We start from the raw sequence: 7346 nt of genomic DNA, 5'->3' as shown, positions 1-7346 counted from the left end.
TTAGGGTTGGTTGTGTGTTGGGGTTGGGATTAGGGTTGGGAATAGGATTAGGGGTGTGTTGGGGTTAGGGTTGTGGTTAGAGGTGTGTTGAGGTTAGGGTTGTGATTACGGTTATAGTTAGAGTTGGGATTAGAGTTAGGGGTGTGTTGGAGTTAGAATTGAGGGGTTTCCATTGTTTAGGCACATCAGGGGGTCTCCAATCACGACATGGTGCCACCATTGATTCCAGCCAATCTTGCATTTAAAAACTCAAATGGTGCTCCCTCCCTTCCGAGCCCCGACGTGTGCCCAAACAGTGGTTTACCCAAACATATAGGGCATAAGCGTACTCAGGAAAAATTGTACAACAACTTTGGGGTCTAATTTCTCCTGTTACCCTTGGAAAAATAGAAAAACGGGGGCAAAAAATTATTTTTGTGGGAAAAAAAGGATTTTTTATTTTCACGGCTCTGCGTTATAAAATTCTGTGAAGCACTTGGGGGTCCAAAGTGCTCACCACAAATCTAGTTAATTTCCTTGGGGGGTCTAGTTTCCAAAATGGGGTCACTTGTGGTGGGTTTCTACTGTTTAGGTAGACTTTCCATCAAAGTCTGCATTTCAAAACGTCACTACTTCCTTTCCGAGCCTCGACGTGTGCACAAACTGTGGTTTACCCCCACATATTGGGCATCAGCGTACTCAGGACCAACTGGACAACAACTATTGGGGTTCAGTTTCTCGTGTTACCCTTGTGAAAATAAAAAATTGCGGGCTAAAAAATAATTTTGGAGGAAAGAAAAATGATTTTTTATTTTCACGGCTCTGCGTTATAAACTTCTGTGAAGCACTTGGGGGCTCAAAGTGCTCACCACACATCTAGATAAGTTCCTTGGGGGCTCTAGTTTCCAAAATGGGGTCAATTGTGGGGGGTTTCTACTGTTTAGGCACATCAGGGGCTCTGCAAACGTAACATGACGCCCGCAGACCATTCCATCAAAGTCTGCATTCCAAACCATCACTACTTCCCTTTTGAGCTCTGCCATGCGCCCAAATAGTGGTTTACCCCCACATATGGGGTATGAGCGTACTCAAGACAAACTGGACAACAACTTTTGGAAAAGAAAAATGATTTTTTATTTTCATGGCTCTGCGTTATAAACTTCTGTGAACCACTTTGGGGTTCAAAGTGCTTGTCACGCACGCGCCCAGACTGGTTGGCGCGGGCATACGGGGGTGTGGCCCCACTGGACCACAGACCAAACTTCCCAGGAAGGGGCGTAACTAAGTAGCTTCCTAGGTGTTCGCTGGAGCCTCTGATGGTGAGGTCAGACTTGTGCAATAGGAAGCTACCAGGTGCCACTCCAGGGTGATGTCTGGCTGTGGCTGCTGATCCCACTAAGGAACGGAGCGGGCATGGCTGGCACTCTGGCTGACAGGCATGCACGGCTGGGACACAGGCAGGCAGACGGGTACAACAGAGACACTGGCGGGCAGGCGGACACGGCTGGCTTTCTGGTAGGCAGGCGGGTACGGCTGGAACATAGGAAGAACCGGTAGGGACCGGTCTGCAGGCAGGTATGTGAAACAGGTTGGAACCTGTTCAGACAGGAGGACTAAGTAACAAGTAGAGAAAGACCGCAAGAGCGGATGCAGAGCGAAAGCACAAGAGCTAGAACCAAGAACAGAAACGCAGGAGGCTGAGTACGAGTAGAAGGTGGAACTAAGAGAAGAGAAGGAGAAGGCAGAGCCAAGGGCGGAGACGCAAGAGGCGGAGCCAAGGGCGGAGACGCTGGAGGCGGAGCCAAGAGCGGAGACGCTGGAGGCGGAGCCAAGAGCGGAGACGCTGGAGGCGGAGCCAAGAGCGGAGACGCTGGAGGCGGAGCCAAGAGCGGAGATGCTGGAGGCGGAGCCAAGAGCGGAGACGCTGGAGGCGGAACCAAGAGCGGAGACGCTGGAGGCGGAACCAAAAGCGGAGACGCTGGAGGCGGAGCCAAGAGCAGAGACGGAGCCAAGTGCAGAAACACAGGAGGCGGAGCCAGATAGAACCGCAAAGAGCGGAGCCAGATAGAACCGCAAAGAGCGGAGCCACAGAGCAAAGCCAGAGAGTGCGAAGCAAGGTCTGAGTGCAGAGCCGCAAGAGTGCGGAGTGTAAGCAGACTGAGAACACAAGGAAAGACAAAGTAGGGAAGGAAGCCACAGACAAGGAGACCGAGAAAGACAAAGTACAGACAAGGCAATGGAACAAGACACAGGGACAAAGACACAGGGACCAGGATATTTTGCCTCCTGGAGGGCGGACTACAAGATCAAGGCAATAGCACAGAGAAAAGCCTCCAGAGAGGGAGTTACTCAGAGCAAGGCCAGGCAAACTCAGCAGCTAAACACTAACTGAGCTAACACATTACACAGGACCAGACCACAGGGTGGAGCTGCACTATATACAGGAGGCCTCTTGATAATTGGTCAGGAACTGATTAGACAGATGCACCTGATTCCTATAAGAACCAGAGAGCTCAGGCGCCGGCCCCCTATACACATAACCATGAAGCATGCACAGAGCAGAGACACAGAACATGGAGCTGGCATGAAACAGAAACCACATCATGGCCTGGAGCAGTGGGTAAGATTGTGTGAGAGATGTGAGGCCATGCTGTGATGCCAGCAGAGTTGTTACAGTAACCCCCCCTTTACGGCCCCTCTTCTTCAAGCCCACCAGAATAACTTGTAGAAGAAGGATAGGAGCACACATAGTCCAGGCCAACATGACATCTTCAGGGTAGAATAAGGCAGGCGGGTCACCAGGAATCTCATAAAACAAAGTCTCTTGGTGCTCAACAGGGTTAGCTTCCACAATGAGCTGGACCACCTCCTTCAGGTAGACAGGTAACAGGGAATTGAATGCTGCTGTCTTAACATCTTCACCAGCCGGACACATGGAAACTGGAAGCCTTCTCATAGGATTCAACTTTTGCCCGACAGGTAGCAGAGATGTTCTTAGATACGGAACACAAGAAAAGTCATTAGAGATGAGAGAGGAGAACCGGGTCAGAGAAAAATTGAGGTGAACAAACTTCTGTTTTGAAATCTTCACCAGCCAGCCACAAGGACGCTGAAGGTATCCACATAGGAACCATCTTCTGCCCATTATCCAGAAGAAATCGTCCAAACGGCGGGGATGTTCCTAGGAACAGATTACAGGAATAGTCGTGGGAGATGTGTGGAGAGATAGTAACCGCTTCCCCATCTTCAGTGACGTTAGCACACCTTGACTTGACGACTAACTGTTTACTGGTATAGTCGCTGGAGATGTGTGGAGACATCGTCACCGTTTCCCCATCTTCAGTGACGTCAGCACACCTTGACTCGACGACTAACTGTTTACTGGTATAGTCATTGGAGATGTGTGGAGACTTCGTCACCATTTCCCCATCTTCGGTGACGTCAGCACACCTTGACTCGACGACTAGCAGACCAGCTGAAGAAGATGACACTGCTGAGTGTCTTTGACGCATGGGAACCAGACACTTCTCAAGACTGGGTAAGTTCAAACGAAGCACTTTACTGGAACTCTTGACCAGAGCGGGTGGTAGAGTCCTTGGCTCAGAATGACCCATGGGCATAACAGACAGCATACGGAAAACAAACTTCTTCGTGCATAAGGCTCCAACTTGGAGCTGTAGTTGTCCTTGCAGGACTAGACTGCTCTTTAGCAGGGCTCGGCCATTATCAGGCAACGCCCACACCGGGTTCTGGAGCTGTAGAACGTAGACCATACACTGACTCCGAATGATAGGCAGCTCAAACACACCAAAGCTCCCAGAAGGCAGAGAAACAGTCATTAACTTTGACGGAGAGGAAGTACTCTCGCCAGGGGCAGCCTCTCCTACTAACCCAGGGTTTTGGAGTACAGGCTTCACAGGGCAAAGACCATCTGAATGTTCTTTACAACCACAGGGATACCGTATTTCAATCTCAGCACCAGATTCAGGCTGCAGATTTACCAGACCCCTTTTATTAGACCTCTTGGATCTTGCTCGGGTAGCCGTTTTGGCGGGTTGTGGAACAGATGAGTCTTGGACGGTCATGGACGGAAGTGACGGTTTACCTACAGGTTTCTTTCGTCTGGACCATCTCTGTGAGCTTGAAGGGGAAGACTTTTCAGGAGATGCAGTACTTGGCTCATCGAAGGCTTTACAGAAGGCCACCAGGAAGGCCGGCAGATTCGAGATGATGGGGTCCCCTGCTTCCCAAAGGGGGTCGCACCACATCAAAGCATCTCCTCTAAGGTAGGCCATTAAGAAACCTACTTTCAACCAGTCAGTGGGGAATTGGGTAGCATGCCACTTGAAATAACGCAGGCACCGCTCCAGGACCACACGACATTGCTTTGGGTCCCCATAGTAGCATGGAGGATCTGCTGGCTTGGATTCGTCATTAGGAGCGCAGGCTTGAAGTCAATCAAACAGCTTATTAGAGATGACAATTGGGGATGGAGCAGTGAAGAACTGGCTTTCAGACTGGGTAAACATCTTCCTCGGAGGCCAATACTGGCAAGAAGAGAGTTCATCTTGCTCCGAGAGCGAAGGCACATGGGACTCAGCGGGGACCATGGCCTGTGCAAACTGTCACGCACGCGCCCAGACTGGTTGGCGCGGGCATACGGGGGGTGGCCCCACTGGACCACAGACCAAACTTCCCTGGAAGGGGCGTAACTAAGTAGCTTCCTAGGTGTTCGCTGGAGCCTCTGATGGTGAGGTCAGACTTGTGCAATAGGAAGCTACCAGGTGCCACTCCAGGGTGATGTCTGGCTGTGGCTGCTGATCCCACTAAGGAACGGAGCGGGCATGGCTGGCACTCTGGCTGACAGGCGGGCACGGCTGGGACACAGGCAGGCAGACGGGTACAACAGAGACACTGGCGGGCAGGCGGACACGGCTGGCTTTCTGGTAGGCAGGCGGGTACGGCTGGAACATAGGAAGAACCGGTAGGGACCGGTCTGCAGGCTGGTATGTGAAACAGGTTGGAACCTGTTCAGACAGGAGGACTAAGTAACAAGTAGAGAAAGACCGCAAGAGCGGATGCAGAGCGAAAGCACAAGAGCTAGAACCAAGAACAGAAACGCAGGAGGCTGAGTATGAGTAGAAGGTGGAACTAAGAGAAGAGAAGGAGAAGGCAGAGCCAAGGGCGGAGACGCAAGAGGCGGAGCCAAGGGCGGAGACGCTGGAGGCGGAACCAAGAGCGGAGAAGCTGGAGGCGGAGCCAAGAGCGGAGAAGCTGGAGGCGGAGCCAAGAGCGGAGACGCTGGAGGCGGAGCCAAGAGCGGAGAAGCTGGAGGCGGAGCCAAGAGCGGAGACGCTGGAGGCGGAGCCAAGAGCGGAGACGCTGGAGGCGGAGCCAAGAGCAGAGACGGAGCCAAGTGCAGAAACACAGGAGGCAGAGCCAGATAGAACCGCAAAGAGCGGAGCCACAGAGCAAAGCCAGAGAGTGCGAAGCAAGGTCTGAGTGCAGAGCCGCAAGAGTGCGGAGTGTAAGCAGACAGAAAACACAAGGAAAGACAAAGCAGGGAAGGAAGCCACAGACAAGGAGACCGAGAAAAGACAAAGTACAGACAAGGCAATGGAACAAGACACAGGGACAAAGACACAGGGACCAGGATATTCTGCCTCCTGGAGGGCGGACTACAAGATCAAGGCAATAGCACAGAGAAAAGCCTCCAGAGAGGAAGTAACTCAGAGCAAGGCCTGGCAAACTCAGAAACAAGACACAAACTGAGCTAACACATTGCACAGGCCCAGACCACAGGGTGGAGCTGCACTATATACAGGAGGCCTCTTGATAATTGGTCAGGAACTGATTAGACAGATGCACCTGATTCTTATAAGAACCAGAGAGCTCAGGCGCCGGCCCCCTATGCACATAGCCATGAAGCATGCACAGAGCAGAGACACAGAACATGGAGCTGGCATGAAACAGAAACCACATCATGGCCTGGAGCAGTGGGTAAGATTGTGTGAGAGATGTGAGACCATGCTGTGATGCTAGCAGAGTTGTTACAGTGCTCATCACACATCTAGATGAGTTCCTTGGGGGGTCTAGTTTCCAAAATGGTGTCACTTGTGGGGGAGTTCAAATGTTTAGGCACACAGGGGCTCTCCAAACGCGACATGGTGACCGCTAACGATTGGAGCAAATTTTTCATTCAAAAAGTCAAATGGCACTTCTTCCCTTCCGAGCCTTGCCGTGTGCCCAAACAGTGGTTTACCTCCACATGTGAGGTATTGTTGTACTTAGGAGAAATTGCCCAACACATTTTAAGATCCATTTTATCCTGTAGCCCATGAGAAAATGAAAAAATTGAGGCTAAAGGAATTTTTTTGTGAAAAAAAAGTACTTTTTCATTTTTACAGATCAATTTGTGAAGCACCTGGGGGTTTAAAGTGCTCACTATGCATCTAGATAAGTTCCATGGGGGTCTAATTTCCAAAATGGGGTCACTTGTGGGGGAGTTCCAATGTTTAGGCACACAGGGGCTCTCTAAACACGACATGGTGTCCGCTAACAATTGGAGCTAATTTTTCATTCAAAAAGTCAAATGGCGCTCCTTCCCTTCTGAGCCTTGCCGTGTGCCCAAACAGTGGTTTACCCCCACGTATGAGGTATCTGTGTACTCAGGAGAAGTTGCCCAACAAATTTTAGGATCCATTTTATCCTGTTACCCATGTGAAAACAGAAAAATTGAGGCTAAAAAAATTTTTCTGTGAAAAAAAAGTACTTTTTCATTTTTACAGATCAATTTGTGAAGCACCTGGGGGTCGAAAGTGCGCTCTATGCATCTAGATAAGTTCCTTGGGGGCGTCTAGTTTCCAAAATGGGGTTAGTTGTGGGGGAGCTCCAATCTTTAGGCACACAGGGGCTCTCCAAATGCGACATGGTGTCCGCTAAAGATTGGAGCCAATTTCTCATTCAAAAAGTAAAATGGTGCTCCTTCCCTTCCGAGCCCAAACAGTGATTCCCCCCCCACACGTGGGGTATCGGCGTATTCAGGACAAATTGTAATACAACTTTCGGGGTCCAGTTTATCCATTTACCCTTGGGAAAATAAAAACAATTGTTGCTAAAAGTTAATTTTTGTGACTAAAAAGTTAAATGTTAATTTTTTCCTTCCATGTTTCTTCTGCTGCAGTGAAGCACCTGAAGGGTTAATAAACTTCTTGAATGTGGTTTTGAGTACCTTTAGGGGTGCAGTTTTTAGAATGGTGTCACTTTTGGGTATTTTCAGCCATATAGACCCCTCAAAGTGACTTCAAATGTGAGGTGGTCCCTAAAAAAATGGTTTTGTAAATTTCGTTGTAAAAATGAGAAATCGC

The sequence above is a fragment of the Ranitomeya imitator genome, chromosome 1 (genome assembly GCF_032444005.1).
Source record: "Ranitomeya imitator isolate aRanImi1 chromosome 1, aRanImi1.pri, whole genome shotgun sequence".
Lineage (NCBI taxonomy): Eukaryota > Metazoa > Chordata > Amphibia > Anura > Dendrobatidae > Ranitomeya > Ranitomeya imitator.
Note: the sequence above shows the minus strand (reverse complement) of the source record.